This window comes from Lonchura striata, chromosome 2, assembly GCF_050655825.1.
Source record: "Lonchura striata isolate lonStrDom1 chromosome 2, ASM5065582v1, whole genome shotgun sequence".
Lineage (NCBI taxonomy): Eukaryota > Metazoa > Chordata > Aves > Passeriformes > Estrildidae > Lonchura > Lonchura striata.
This window is the reverse complement of record NC_140704.1, coordinates 4,119,161-4,132,481: the sequence shown is the minus strand read 5'-3', so window position 1 is coordinate 4,132,481 and position 13,321 is coordinate 4,119,161. Positions and strand designations below refer to the sequence as shown.

The following is a 13,321-nucleotide window of genomic DNA, read 5'->3' as shown; positions in this document are numbered from 1 at the left end:
TTTTCACCAGGCTCTGAGGAGGATCCAGTCACACCAGACACCAGCTGCAATGATTAGGCATGAAAATGGATTATCATAATGTTATTATGGCCATGATAACTGAGGAAAAATAATGTAATAATTGCCTGATCTGTGATTTTCAAACTGCTACTGCACATGCTTGCAGCCCAAGTAGAACAGAGAGGATGTCAGAACATTAATTCTGTCAGAGTAACTTGTGCCTCTGTCTAGAATCAGTGACCTCACATAATTTTGGATTCCCCCTGGGATAAAAAAATATAAAATCCTTCTCCAGATTTCCTCCCTAGCTTTGTTCATTACCCTTTGATGTTTTCACCACCAGGGCCAGTATTTCTGATTCTGCAGGTACTTCAGGTCTTGTATAGTTTAGGGTATTTGAGAGGTTCATAGAGGCAGAAGGATTCATTTCACCTAATTCCAGCCACCTAAAATTTGGGTATCTAGACTAAATCAAGTTCTGTAACAGTCTCCAGGGAAATGGACACTTTCAAAGAATGATGATTCATTTAATTTGGAGACAAATACCTTCTTCAAATTTACAACTCATAGATATTCTACTTAGTTGGATGTTATTTACCCCAAGATACTTTTGAACTTTGGAAAGAGCTGTCACCTGCCAGCACATCACATATCTGAAATGGGTATCAGAGTTTTACTTACAGGTCAGACAGAAATTGAGAGCTAGGACTTTATGCTGCTTTGAAATGCACACATATATGTTTAAATGCTATGCTTTTATTTGAATTTTAATGATCTTGTATAAAATTTATAGAAGCCTGTTATTTTAAATCATACATTTTGAGCCACCTGTAAATTGTCTGCATCCATTTTGTGGCTAAGAATTTTCACAATAAGTATAAACCTTGGAAAACAGTTTAAAGCCTCAAACCCCAAGATTTTTCTGTTCTTACCAAGACATTGGATATGCAGATCTCAATCTATAACTGGTTCCATCAGCATTGGTTATAGTGGATTTTTACAAAAGCCATGAAACAATCCACAAGAATTCAAAGCAAAACAGCTGAAAACTGAAATAAGCACCAACATTGAAACAGATTTATTTCAGCACAGATGCAAAACATGGGTAAATGTCATCAAGCAGCTGATAGTGGGATACAGATTTTAATAACAGGTGCAGCAACAAATTAATTCTGGGAAACGTGGCACTCCCAATCTGCTTGACAGCACCTCTGGGTTTCTTTCCCCAGGATGTGTTCATGTGGTTTTTATTTGGAAAACTGCACATCTCACCCCAATGAATATTAAAGAATGAGTTTGGGGAAAACACGTAACGTTCTGATTAAACATTTTGTCACTCACATGCTCTCACACTCAATTGCAAAGGCAAGATAACAACATCTTATTGCTCAGCTGCCAGCAACTGCTGCTTCTCTTCTGAACTCCTCAAATCTCCTTGTTAACCTTCCAAATCTCTTACCACCCCCTACACTGCCCATCCATGATGTTGCTAACTGCCAGTTATCACCAGCAGTTGTCAAAATCTGTGATTGATGCCTTGAAAAAAGCATTTCTTCCCTTTCCCAGATAATAAAATCATAAGAATCATCACTTACAGCAATGTTTTAGGCAACAAGGGCATGCTCATCATGTCTTTACCTTAAGGGACTATGAAATGAAGAAATAATAATTATTCATTTTGTTTTGAAGAGATTTTTTTTGGCAGTTATTGCATTATGAATATGAATAATTACTTTTGTGAGGACCAAGATATTTAAATTTTCAATTCCTGTAAAGTTATTAAGTACAAAAGCTATCAGTTTATCCCTAAAGTTTATCCCCTTCACACAAATAGCCCTTCTTTAGATAGAAATAATGAAGGAATACACACCTATTATTTCACTCACAGAGTTTTTCAGGTGCTGTGAAATTCCTCTGGATCAAAGGACAAATGCAAGTGGGGTATAAACCATCCCTAAGAGGGCTGGAAGTTCCCACCTCTGAAATATGCTGCAGATATTTCTGATTTCTGCCCCTGGTTTCTAGGCTGGTCTGGCTCCCTGCCAGAGCTCATCCTTTTCCCTCGGCCACTGGAGGGCTCTCCTAAATCTTCATTACTACAAATGTCTGATTGAGGACAAAAACACTGCAAAAGAAAACCTGCTTGGAGTTACCTGAATGCAAAATCAAAACCTGTCAAAAAGCCATCAAAACAGGAAGAGTTCACTGGTTCATCAGAGATCCACATGTGGAAAAAGATGCATTTTACTGTCCTGCCTTTGGCAGCAAAAAGTGTTGCTGCAGTTAGAGGTGAATTTCCCCAAAGAGAAAACTTCCTTTTCCACACAAGTTTATGAACTGCACAGGAAATTGTGGGTTTAAGAAGGCCATCAGTGTTTGCCTTCATCACCCATTCCTCCCCACCTCGCATCGCTTCACTCTGAAATCACAACTCAATTCCTTTTCCAACTAAGTGTGATTTCAGCCTTCTGCCAGCTCACTTTGAACTTATTTCCCACCCCAATACCAATTTTCCAGGCTGGTTCAATTTGCTCTTGATGGATCAATCATCAAACATCAGACCATTGTTAAATGAAAATTTCTGATTGTTTCTTTTCCCCCTGCATCTTTTGGATCAAAAGGGCTGAGTTAGTTAAACCTAAATTGTTTTGTGGTAGCAGAACAATTTTTTCTATCTTTTCTTAAGGCCATATTGAGTACCAGAATAAAAGACAAGTAGCTTTGAACACCCCAGAATAATAATTTGGGATTAACTTTGCCCTACATCTCTGTCACTCACGGCTCACCCAAACTCTTGGGTATATCCTGAGTCAAAATCAATTTTGTCCCACCAGCCAGGGAGAGATGTGGATTTTGCCATTATCCTGGTATGACTTCTCTGCGTTAGCTTGAATATTTTTAATTCTGAGACACAAGCCAGCCAGCTCATCAGGCATAGCAGAAAATACTTTATTTTCCATGAATTAGAAGTAGCTTTGAATAGAGAGCCCTGGCTGTGGTCATTTTATCCCAAATCCTTTGAGACAGTCTAACACAGATAGAAAGAAATACCAGAGATAATGGACAAATGGATTTTCTTGGCCTTTGCTTCTGTCTTTGAATATAAAATTAGCTAGAGTTGGGCTGAAATATCCTCGGAGTCATTTAAATTACACCTTAGTTATTTAGTCTGAATTGTACTGGATTTTTAGCTTGCCAGGTGACAGAAAATGTAGACATAAGACAAAGGTGTAATATTTTGAGCAGGAATTCATATCATTTTCCTAGATTTTTTGAAATCTGCAGCATTCCAAATGAAACAAATGGTTGGGATTCTTACATTTTAGATATTGATAAGTGTTCAAGGCTAGGTTGGACCTGTTGGAGACCTGTTCCAATACTTGCAATTTCCTAGAAGTGGAGTCTGAGGTGTCTGACTTAACTGTGGTTGCCCACATTATGTATATTAAACTTTTTAAAGCTGAATTCTTTCCCCACCTCTATTTTTTATTTTAGATATTTTTGATTTATTTGATTTATTTCTATGTATTATTATTATTATTATTATTATTATTATTATTATTGTTGTTATTATGCCATTGGGACTAAATGAATTTTAAAGTCCCTTGCAACCCACTCTATGATTATAAGCAAAAGTTATTTCTCCAACACAGTCCTGTGAGTTTAACATTAAAATTCCACTCTCCACAAAAATCAATAGCTGAGTGTTCCCCCACACCAAGAAAGCCATGGTTTCATTTAAAATAATTGATTGTTTTATGGAGGCAGAAGAACAGCCCAATTTACCCTCTTCAGATTTAAAAAAAAAATCTCCTTATAAGAAACTTCTTATATAAGAATAAGCAATTTACAGTTTTTAGTAGAAATCACCACCTCTCTTCAGCAGAATTATACTGGTTTTTTATGGATAATGTTCCCTAAAGTTTTTGCTGGAGGCAAAACCTGCAGAAAACATAAACTAAGCAGTCCATAAAAAATTGATGGATGGGCACTGCTCACGCCAGCGCTCCTCTGAGCTGCAGCTGATGTGGCTGGGATCATTTATCTCAGTTTATGGCCTGCAGAGGAGCTGTCAGGGCAGAGAAGTCTCCAAGTTCCCTCAAAAGTCAAGAGGGATCCACTCTGTGAACTCAGTGGATTCCCTGGGATGATTTCTATCACCATAAAAGAGACACTTAAATTGGATCAGATGAATTGTCTTCTAAAAGTGTACCTTTCTCACCATTAACAATAAAAACAAAACAACCTGGCTGACCTGCTCCCTGGGACATGTCTGTGCTATAAATGTCCAGACTGAGGGACAGAAATTCCATCTGTAGGGAAAAAAGAACTGAACCTTACCTTGAGCAGAGTTGAACATTTCCAGAGGCTTTGCTTTGTTTTTTGTACAATTTTCCATGATTATTTTATTTTGGTTTTGTAGGAATCCTGTTCCTAACCATTTGTCCTGTATCCAGGACACCTTGGGGTCCCCAGCACAGGAAGGACATGGAGCTGTTGGAGTGAAAGCTGAGGAGGTACCAAGGTGATCAGAGGGATGGAACAGCTCAGCAGTGAGGAAAGGCTGGGAGAATTGGGATTGTTCAGCCTGGAAAAGAGAACTTTGGGGTGACCCAGCTGTGGCCTTGCAGCACCTGAAGGAAGCAACAAGAAAAGATGGAGAGACCCTTTCTACATGGGCTCAAGTGGCAGGACAGGGGGAATGGCTTCCCACTGCCAGAGAGGAGATTTAGATTGGATATTATGAAAAAATTCTTCCCTATAAGGGTGGGAACCTGGCACAGGTGCCCACAGAAGCTGTGGCTGCCCCTGGATCTCTGGAAGTGTCCAAGGCCAGGCTGGACAGAGCTTGGAGCAACTTGGGATAGTGGAAGGTGTCCCTACCCATGGCAAGGGGAGAACTTAACTGTCCTTGAGGTCCTTTCCAACCCAAGCCATTCTATGACTCTACAATTTGTTTTTACAAACCAATAGCACCAACTAAGAGGAAAGTGAAGAAACAATTAGATACAATGAGCTGTATCCTGTAACTGCACCTGCTGACTTGGCAAATCCATGGTGTGTGTTGGAGCATGTGGGAGGCTGTAACAAACAACCAGTTAAGCTACAGCACTAAACCAACCCATTTTGCCCCATTTTCTGGACCCAGTAGGAGTTGAACTGCTCAGGACCAAGAAGTCAACATTGCCAGGTTCCTACAAAACACTCAGAAAATACCCAGCTACTGCAAACTGCTGATTTGAGGGGTTTTCTGCTAAGTATCTTCCATTTGCATAACAAAGAGATTTTAATTTTTCAGCATTTACACTTGTAGCATTAGTACAGCCCATCAGTTTGGGACTGATGTAATTTTAAGAGCAGCAGTTAAGAGAAGAAAAATCTCATTGAAGCACATCCTTTCCAGAATATATACAAAGGGAAGGAAGGAGGCAAACAAGAAACTAAAAACAATTGCTGTTTAAAGGATAAAATTCTCTTCCATTCTGATTATGTTGAGATCTGCAGTGTTTATCCCAAGAGACATGTTGATCTGGTTTAGCCTCTAGATCCTACCCTAATGAGAAAATGAATCCTAACAATGAAAGTATGATTTATAGCCACAAGACAGATTTGGAGTTTCCATCTCTGAGATTAGAACTGCCCCAGAAAATGAGAACTCACTGGTCTCCTAAAAGCTTTCATTAATGGGCTGAAACAGTGAAAACAAAGGAAAAAACTATTAAAATAGAAAGCAGCTGGGAATGTATGAATGTAGAGTTTATATGGATTTGCAAAGAACCAGGTGTAGAAAATGAAGGTTTCCAAGAAGAGCTGCTAACATTCCAGCAAGGAATACAAATGCCTTCATGAATCAATTTATTTTATCCTGTGATTTGCTCCTAGCAGGAGCCATCCCTCTGGAGATGCCTCTTTCTCTATATTGACTGTAAATCAGCAAAAAACCAGTGGCTTGGTTCAGAGCAGACACTTGGGTGACCTGGCCCTCTCCAGGAAGACAAAATATTGATGCTGAAGCATGAACAGGCCAGAAACAGACTCTGCATCTTTTTTTATTCTTGTTCCACTGCCTTTGGATATGATGTGTCCTCCTCTCCCAGCTGCAGCAACACAACCAGCCCTCCTTGGTTTTACCACCTGACTCAAATTTGTCCCTCTCGCCACTGACAAAATGTTTTTTGAAAAGTTTTCAAATAATTCTGCCTGCACTTTTAACAAACACTCCAGTTCTGAGGAGCCAAAAGTCTGAATAGCCTGTCCTTTACATTTCTGAACTACATAATCTAAACCAAAGTGTGCTGATGACACAAAAAATAACACCCAAAAATGGAGCTATGTCAGCATTAAAGTAGATTCCTTCATTATCAATCACCAAAACTGGTCTTCAGTGGCACACAAATTGTGGAAGCAGAAGCCCACAGCAATGGAAAATAAACATTATATGGAAAACAGCAAGTGATAGGACAAGAGGAAATGGCCTCCAGCTACACCAGAGGAGGTTTAAATTGGAGATTAGGAAATAAAATTCCTCATCAAAAGCGCTGCAAGCATTGAGCCAGGCTGCCCAGGGAAGGGTGGAGTCGCTCTGTAGATGTGGCACTTGGGACATTGTTGAGTGCTGGGCTTGGCAGTGCTGGAATTATGGCTGGATTTGATGATTGTAAAGGTCTTTTCCACACAAATGATTCCAATAATGCTAGGATCATTCTTCAGAATGAACTTGCTGCTTTCCCTAATTGAACCCCTGTTGCTCCAAACAGCAATTTCCTTGGATATTTACTATTCAGTTTATTGAGAAAACACACAAAAAATGCAAGCCAGGGCCTGCAAAATGTTGATGATACCTTAATTGCACTAAAATGAATCTAAGCAGATAATAGGATAAAATTGAGGGGCAGAATTATTCTCTCCTTACTTTAGGCATCCACAGTGGAGAGTGAGTTTTATCTTCATTATTTTAAAGTGTGGAAATCTCTTCATTTACTCAGACAAGCCTCTAACTTTCTAATCATTTTCTAATAATTTTCTGATTAGACATAATGGTAAGAAATTGATTTTAAGGACATTTTTTTCCTTTATGGATTTAATATGATTGGGTTTTAAATAAATGGATTTTCCAAGCTTGTAAAAATTTTTCCCTTGTTAAAGGAAAAATATTTGCACTTATGGAAATCAAGATTTTTTTTTAATCTCTAGCAGTAATTGTTGAAAATGAAACACATTCCTAAATCTGCATGATTTGGAGTTTCCTAAAGGTAAAATTCAATTTACTCTCACTTAGGCAATGACTAGCAATTAGGAATATTAAGCTTTTAAGCAGATTTTTAAAAGTTTGTTTTTACCTATGGGAAATTTTGTGTTATCATTGCCATCATGTTGGAAATTCCTAACCAGAAAGGAACAGGAAACTCTGGCTGTAATTGTATTTACTCCTTGGGAATCCCTCAGTACATCAGGGGAGCTAAAGGAAAATTTTTGTTGAAATATCCTGTGGCAGCTGCTTCTTTGTTAAGTCTTACACCACTGAGCTTGTGCAGAAATGATGGCAGGAGAAGAAAACCTAAAAAGTCCCAGATACCCTGATTTTCAGAGCTCTGGATTCTCCTCCACCTCATCTCCACCACCCCCATCTTCCCAACAGCCCAGCAGGGTCTGTAAGATGAATAAGGACTGGTGGGGACACCTAGATATTGGTGCTGGGATGCCCAACGCAGGAAAAGTGATGTGTAGGACACTAATGATCTCAGAAAGTTAATTAATTACTTTGTTATACTATATTATAACTATTATTACACTAAAAAGAACTATCACTAACTAACCAACTAGAAAACCTGTGACTCTCTCCTGAGAGTCCCGACACACACGTGGATCCAATTGGTCAATGAATTTAAAACATTATTACTAGAATTTGATTGAGCAATCACATTGGGTAAACAATCTCTAGAACACATCCTACATGGGTACAAACACAGGAGTAGTGAATGAGATAAGAATTGTTTTGATTTTTTTTTTTCTCTGCTTCTCTCACAGCTTCTCTCAGGAGAAATCCTGAGAAAGCCAAGCCTCTCTCTGTTCAGAGGGTATGTGAATACCACACTTGGAAATCAGCAACAAGATGTGGAGGAGGACCTGAGGGTCCAAAGAGGAAGATGGAGTGAGAGATGGATGTCTTGCATCTCAGAAATTTGTGAAGGAGTGTCCCAGATTGCAAGACAATATGTATTCCATTTACCAGCTCTATGGCAGTTGTCTTCTGTTAAGTGGGTGGTTTTCCCTTGTCTCTTCCACAACCAATCCTCTCTCAGGGAAGACATCTGCTGATAATGGGTTATTGAATGTCACTGCATGACTGATAAGAGCTGTAACATCCCCCTGTGAGATGCTCTGCCCAGAGGGAGGAGCCAAGCATTCCTACCTGGATATAATCTGGGTTTTTTGGGACACCATACTCAGACTTTCCCACTGGATTTCCAGGAGGACTGCAGCCATTCCAATTTGGACAGCTACCAACATCCTGACCAAAAAGGGTGTTAGGTTGTATTCTGACTTTTCTTTTGTATTGCACAGATTTTGTTTCCTTTTCCACTTTTCCTAATAAATTGTATTTCTGACTTAGAGTTTCTCACTGGTTTTGTTTTCAAACCAGAACAAGGAGCAGGAAGGAAGAGGAAAGAGAGTGCAGGAAAAGTCTGGAGAAGAGGGGAAAGACACACACTCAGCTGTGCCCCAGCTGCTCAGGCCCTCCCCACCCTGTGAAATTCCCAAATAAGCACTGAATCTTTACAGGAACAGGGTATGGAAGGTGAAGGAAAACACTGACTCAGACAGCACTGACACGAGGAGAAATAAAAAAAGAGGTTTGGAATTCAGCACTTCTGCTGCTTATTCATGGACAGCCTGAGAGATTCCAGGAAGAGAAGGGCTGGATGGAGCAAAGGCTGTCATGGTAACAAGGTTAGCAGCACTTCTGTCACACGTTCAACCCTGTAACTGTGCGTGCTGAGGTGTTTGGGCAAATTCTCTTTGAGGTAAATCCCACAGCTGACCCCTCCTAGGCTTTGTGCCAGAATATTGTGCAATATTCAGTGAGGCCTGCCAGGACCCAAGTGACTCAAGAGCTGTCTTTAACTCACTTGGACTGTGTTTCAATTTCCGTGTCAGGTTTGATCACGTGCTTGAGACTTCCCAGCTACTGTTCAGATCACACAAAGGCTGGATGTGATGAGGTAAGATTTTTGCCTTGCCCCCATCCTTATCCTCAGTCTTGCCCACCTTGCCAATAAATTAATTAAACAAAAAATATTTATCCTATAAACACCCCCACAGCATCCCCCACTAACATTTCCATATCAATAACCAGCTGTATCCATGATAAAGAGGACAGATGTTTTTCTAATGCTGATCACCTTCCCCATGCTCCATAAAACCTTTTAAATACCATCTTTTGTAGGGCATAAAGGTGTTTCTGCAGCACAAAACACACCAACCACTGTCAGTGTCATAACATTTATACCCTATTTTCTCCACGTCAAGATACGTTAAGTGGCACATTTCATACAGGAAGAGAGTGGTTGTTAGAGCTTGGGGCAGAGAGGAATTTCAAACCCAGCTCCAGCTAAAGCTGGGATGTTGGACAAGTTATCTCCACTGCCCTTACTCGAGCTTTTAGCAGTCACTGCATTATTCATTGTGAGCACCTCAGCACTCCCTTCTCCAGAGTCATTACTTCTGTTCCATGGAACTTCCCAACAGCCACCAAAAATTCAAATGGAATCCATTCTTTTAGCATGGATTGTAACTATGAACTTCACCTCTGAGACAGATCAAATGAAGATATCAACACTTGAGAGACTCAGCTAAAAGCAAGAGCAGTTGCACCAATTAGAAAGCTCTCAGGTTGTGTGTGGGCTTGCCAGGCTACCACAGAATATTTAAAACTTTTGCAATGCAAAAATGTCAGCTGCTTGCTTTTAATTGCTCTGGGTTCAGTCCCAATCAAGTACTGCAGGCAGCCTGCAAAGCAAGAACGCCTCAAGTTCTGATATTCCTCTGGTGACAGCCTTTGAATTCTTGGCAAATAATTTCATTTTTCATTATTTCACCATACATAGAACAGAGGTAAAAATATCCACCCCTCAGCTTCCATGGATTCTGCTTTTGCTGTGAGTTTTTAAAGTTTCAATCTACAGAAAATTAACAAAGTATTTCTGTTTATAGTAACGCTGGAAGCAAGAAGGAACTGCAAAATTGTGGACTTCACATAACACACCACAGTCAGGCCTCCTGGAGTGAGATAAAGAGTGACAAAGTGCTCTGAAATCTGCAATGCAGATCAAAAATCAAGTATTCTTTGCTTGTTCCATCTGTGGACTATGGGACTGTAGAAAAACAAGGTTACAGATACCATGTAATGCTGCATAGATTTTTCCTTTACTGCGTGTTTTCCCCAATCAAACAGACATGTTTATTTCATTGTCTTGTGGATGTTGATAAAATTCTGATGATTTTGATGAAAAATAGAAGACATAACAATTTTTACTGTGCATGTTTCAACTGCTGCCCCTGAGTTCTCTGTCTCCCTGTTGAAAATGGCCATAAAATCTTATCCTCCAGGTAGGGGAAATAATAGCCAAAATTTAATAACATGTATGGCTACATTAATTTTCACTGTCATCATGTAAAAAGTAATTCCATTCTTAAAAATTTACATCTACTGGGTGAATTTCTGTATTACTTATCTCAGAGATTTGTAGCACAACAAGCTATTTTACAGCACCCTAAAAAAACCTGTATTTTTTCTGCTAAGAAGAATTTTACATTTGGATCTGAGAAGGTTTCATACAAAATTAAATAAAAGAAGACCAGTAATCCATCAAAACAATGTGAGAGAACACCAGCCACATCTGAGTGAACTGGGCACTCACCCAAGCAGAAGTGACAAGCACTTTAGGTGGCAACACTGGCATTAAAATAGCATTTCCCTCCTCTGAAAATCAAGACTTTTAAAACCTCTAGGAGTAACAAGAGGAAAAAAAAATTGGTGAGCATCCTGCATAAATAAATACATAAATTGAGTTTATTTATCCATGAAGAAAATGGAGATCTGTGCAAAGTTTTAAATTAACTCAAACAAGAGTAGATACATTTTTCTGGAGAGAAGACAGCAAAAAATACTGATCATACTCCTAAATCCTAGAACTGAGTTTACCCAGTGGTTACTGGACAGACAGTTTCAGCTTAATGATACTTTTGATTTCTAAAATAATCAGATATTGACATATATTTATATGTGTATATTTTATGCATATATAGGTAGAGGTATATTTAACAGCTCACAACAAATTGTTCACATAAAAAGCTGCTCATCTTAGTCAGAAATCTTGTGTTTAGCTGATACAAATTTCAAAGAGCTGATGCCCACTGAGGTATGGCCCCACACTGAGGATTCATCTAAAGATTTCACACCCACCTTCACAGGGATGAACTCAGCACTCTCCTTGAACAGATTAACAGCAAAATTGTAAATACATCTCACTTTTGATATTAACTCTTTCCCCTTTATGTACACAGAAGGCAGTGAGTAATAGTGGAATTACCTCAGGGATGCTTTCAAAGAGAGAGCAGGTTCTTAGGGGAATGATTAATTTCCTGTAACTCTGGATATTGCAAAGTAGGCATCTACAGCTGAGCAGGCCTTAGGCTGCCTTTAAACTCAATAAATAAAAAAAACCCAGGCTTGTTTAAAAATACCAAAGCAGCCCTTTTGGTTCTGCCTGAGGGTCTACCTACTACATCTTCTAGTCTCCAGCAGTGGATATTTAGGGAACAACACAGAGACAGGAGATGATAAATGAACACTCTCCCAGCTCCCATGTTCATCCCCAAGGATTTCCTGATACAGGACCAGGTTTCTCTACCATGGCAATAACTCCCTGTGTATTTCACAGTGACAACAGGCAAGAGATCAGCCTTTAAATGCTTGGCCTGATGTACCAAGGATATTTGCACAAGCTGGAGAGTCCAGAGGGTAAGGAGGGAGCCTTGAAATCAGACTCCTGTTCTACATCAGTGGAGCTGAGACCACCCAGCATTTTATACCTTTAGCAATCTGTTTCTCATTTGTGTCACCTCTTAGCTACTGGTGTGTGCAACTTGAAATATCTGCACCCATAAACAATCATTTTGTCTGACCATTTATGCACAGCAGTAGCACGACAGAGAGAATGAATCTGCTACAAAAAAAGATGTACAGGGGGTGAAGTGTTGAACAGTTCAAGTCCAAGTGGCTTGCATAAACCATGTTAACATTTTCCATTATCTCTTTCCTATACAGCAAGTGTCCACCCTCTGACAGTTTAATGAGTAATATGAATGCCTGGAGGGGAAAAAAATAACTCTTCTAGTTCTTACTTGGTAATGGAATAAGAAAGCTGAGGAAAGTAGAGCTGGAGCTTTACAGGTTGCTTTGCACTTTGACAAGCTTTAGTGCCTGACTATTATTTTTGTGTACATGGGACAATGGGCTGCCCAGAGAAGTGGCTGAGTCACCAGCCTGGAAGCATTTAAAAGTTGTACTTGACAGGGTTTAGTGGTAGACTGGGCAGTGCTGGGTTAAGGGCTGGACTCAGTGATTTTAAATGTCTCAGACAATTCTGTTGTTCTATGGTTCTATGACTATACAATAAGATGTTCTCATCTCGGGGCTGAAGGCCAAGGCAAATTAATTCCCTGCATAACGGAGTTTATTCATCAAAATTCAACCAAGTGATGCAACTCAGAGTTAAACAAGGAGCTGCCAGCTATGACTTTAGAGCAGGTGATTTCTTCAAGCTGAATCTCTTCTCCATTTTCTGGGTTCAAATTCTTGTCCAGGGTAAACCAGAACAGAACTTTCAAGTATGAAGCATCCTTTCACTTCCTCCTCCTCAAGGCAGCCACTGGGATCTCAAAGAGCTTTGGGCACATCTTGAACACACCAAGAACACATGGTGGAAGGTCACCCTCTGTTTTTGCTGTCAGTAGTTGGTAGTGAAGGAAGGCAGCACTGGCAGGCACAAATTTATACACCAAGGCCTAAGACACACAGAGTTTACCCTCACAGGGAAATGGATGGAGCTCAGCCTCATCTTGGCTTTGTGGTGAGTCTGGCTCTGTGTGGTCAGGATACCCCTCCAAAAGAAGCATGGAAACATTGGCTTTGTCCAAAGCAGGGAGACAAAGATGAGACCACAACTGCGTGTCAACAAGAGCACATCTAGAGGCTCATTGCTAACCTGGAGAGTCAACTCAGTCATGGGTTCATGGGAGTCAGACTAAGCTATTT

The 13,321-nt window shown here is 39.9% G+C and overlaps 1 protein-coding gene across 3 annotated transcripts in view; it reads right to left on the bottom strand.

Annotated features, from left to right (window-relative positions):
- The window catches only part of CRHR2 (corticotropin releasing hormone receptor 2), a 151,690-nt gene that overhangs the window by 115,760 nt on the left and 22,609 nt on the right, over positions 1-13,321 (bottom strand). The window lies entirely within an intron of this gene.